The 3,306-nt window shown below is 34.7% G+C and overlaps 1 pseudogene; it reads left to right on the forward strand.

Annotated features, from left to right (window-relative positions):
- The first annotated feature begins 2,442 nt into the window (after window positions 1-2,442).
- On the forward strand, window positions 2,443-3,100 carry LOC102472728 (U2 small nuclear ribonucleoprotein B'' pseudogene; annotated as a pseudogene).
- The last annotated feature ends 206 nt before the right edge of the window (window positions 3,101-3,306 follow it).

The following is a 3,306-nucleotide window of genomic DNA, read 5'->3' on the forward strand; positions in this document are numbered from 1 at the left end:
CACAGGAAAACTGACTCTGGTAACTCTTTTTCTTTGTTTTTTAAGTTTATGTATTTATTTCTTCAGAGACAGAGTGTGATGGAAAGAGAGAGAGAGAGAGAGAAACAACACCCTTAGTCCCCAGTCTCAGCCAGTCCTGAGCACACGTGAGCCAAATTCACTCAGGAAAGTCTCCCAAGAAGAACCCAGAACCCTCCCATGCAGGTCAGCCTTGCAGAGCATCATGTTCTGCCACTGTCTGGCCCCCCCGTAACACCTCTACTATGACCTTGCAGAAGACCCAGTTACTCTCAGTTTTTAATGACCCATACAGACTGTGAGATAATCATTGTTCTATGCCACTAAGTTTGTGGTAGCATTGCTAGGAAGCAACAGGTAACTAATATAGTAGTGTTGAATAAGTCATTGTAAAAACTACATTATAAAATGCATTGTTGAACTGCTATAAAAAACAAAATGAAAACAAAACCTTTATGATTAAAGCCAGATTTTATCTTGTTGATTTATCCAATATCCTAAGTTTTGTTTGACTATTACATTTGGCACTGGTTAAAAAAAAAAAAAATATATATATAAAAGGTTTTGCTACATAGGGAAACATAACAATACACTCTTGGGGAAAAAATAGCTTTATCTAATATGTAAAGTAGTATAAGAAACAAACAGCAACAAATAGAAAGGTACAATAAGGAAAATTTCTTTCCTTCAACTTAGCACTTGGTAGACAATAAACAATCTTTCCTGAGAATTCTTAAATGCAAATTAATCTTACTTATATAATCATAAAAATTCTACATTAAACAATTTAAAGTCATCAAGACAGGCAGTGCCACAAGTTTGACAGAAGAAAATGTTGGGGCTGGCAGGTGATGTGGGAGTTAAGGTGCTAGACACCTACATGACCGACTGTTGTTCAAGTCCTGAATCTGGTGGCTTAGAAGTAAATGTTAATTAATTGAAACTGAACTTGAATCTAGGCACTGAAGAATTTCCATAGAAAAAAATAGATTTTTCCTCTAGTCCACTTGTTTACTTATAATATTTTCGCTTGTGTTTTCAAGATTTGATACTGTCTCTAAATACATTAAATATATTAGATTTTTTAAAAAAGATAGAGAACTAGAAAATAGAAAATCCATAAATATAATATAATTGGTTAGGACCATCAGTTGGCGTAATGGCTATGTTGCTGGACTCCCATGTAGTCGACTATGGTTCGAGTCCTGGACCTGGTGCGCTTAAATTCATGCCAGGCATGTGTGCGTGTGTTCCCAAGATCCCAAGAGGAGAATGGAGGAGAAGGGATTGCGGCGTGGCCATCCCCCCTGGGGGGTGATTTCTCGCTTTCTGTTACTATGTCTCTCTGTCTTTCTGGTGAGCACACATGCCCTATAGTAAAAACCTCTTCCAAAAAAGAAAAAAAAAATGTAATTGGCAAGAGAAATAAATAGGTTTGCTTAGTGACATAGAGAATAGAGCAAATAGGTCTAACATATTACCACATTATATAAAAATAGCAGTGTGTAATTAAAACAGTCTTTTAGAAAAAAGTGGCCTTAAAATCTTAAATTATATAACAAAGTTTCAAAATTTATTAGCCAAATATCTAGTATATAAAGTTATTATAAAATTACTTCAAAATAAATCTAAAGTGGAATAAAGGAAATGGATAAAAGTCAAAAATTGATGAAATAAAAAAGTGTATAATGGAAATCACTAGATTCAATGGTAGGGTCTTTGAATTTGATGAGAACCTTTGTTGAAATCAAGAAAAAGAATATATACAAATAAACAGAATGAATAAAAATAAGTACATAACTATAGGTGCTTAATAGCATCTGTATTATTTAGCTGATATTATGAATAACTCTATATGCCAAGTAATCTGTAGAATTAAATGAAATGATAATTACCAAAAAGAAAATCCAAAATTCACCTCAGAAGACACAGAAAATTGAACTGTCCTTTCACCATTAAAGAATTTGTATCATGGACCAGCCCCATACTACAATGGTTAAGGGTTGTGCTTTGGAAGCCAGATCCCGTATGACCAAGCATGGTTCAAGTCCCAGCCCAGCAGCTTAAAATACGTTTGAGACACACGTACATGCCAGAATCCTGATGACACAGAGAAATGGAAGCAAAAATATTGTGAAATGACCACAACCCACTGTGGGTGTTTCTTTTCTCTCTCTCTCTGATAAACACATATTCCCTCTGATGGGGGAGGTATGGAAATTTACAAAGCATTTATATCATTATATAAAATATTCCCTTAAAAACACTTCAGCCTCAATGTCATTGAGAATAAATTCTACTAAACATTTAAAAAGCAACTAACTATAATTTTAACTACATCCTTCCAAGAGAGAAGTAGAGGAAATGGGGGAGACACGAAGGCCTCAGATTATTTACTGTCTCTCAGCTGTTTGAACAATCTAACCCAAACCAAATAATACAATTTATATAAATAATATGAATGACAAAATTAACAAAGAAGAATTGAAGCAATCCCCGTATGCCCTTTTTGCTCAATTTGGTCATGTGGTAGATATTGTGGCTCTAAAGACCATAAAGAAGAGGGGGCAGGCCTTTGTTATATTTAAGGAACTGGACTCATCCACAAATGCTTTGAGACAGTTACAAGGATTTCCTTTTTATGATAAACCAGTGAGAATCCAGTATGCAAAAACAGACTCTAATATACTATCTAAAATGTGCGGCACTTTTGCTGACAAAGAAAAGAGAAAAGCCAAAACTGTGGAACAGACTACAACAACTGAAAACAAAAACCTGGCCAGGGAACCCTAAATTCAGCTAATATCCAAGGAAATTCAACACCAAATCCTTAGGTTCCTGACTACCCTCCAAACTATATTTTGTTCCTCAGTAATTTACCGTAAGACTTAATGAATGATGTTATCCATGCTGCTTAATCAGTTTCCCTGGCTTCAAGGAAGTATGTTTTGTACCTGGGAGGCATGACATTGCTTTTGTTGAATTGGGAAAGGATGGGCAGGCTAGAGCTGCCAGGGATGTTTTGCAAGGATTTAAGATCATACCATTGCATGCCATGAAGATCACCCATGCCAAGAAATAAAGTCTATAAAGACTTGGCGTTATTTATAGTTTTCCTTTTGATAACATTTGGTCAGGTCATTTTAATAGTGGGAGAAGAAATGAAAGGGAAATTTTTGTGAAGGACTTAAAAAAATTAGTCTTTAGCCTTAGTGAATAATGAAATGTGAAATTTTGTACAATAAATTTTATTTGTATTCTAAAAAAAAGAAAAGAAAAATTGGAAAT

This window comes from Tupaia chinensis, unplaced genomic scaffold (assembly GCF_000334495.1).
Source record: "Tupaia chinensis unplaced genomic scaffold, TupChi_1.0 Scaffold146837_1, whole genome shotgun sequence".
Taxonomy (NCBI): domain Eukaryota; kingdom Metazoa; phylum Chordata; class Mammalia; order Scandentia; family Tupaiidae; genus Tupaia; species Tupaia belangeri.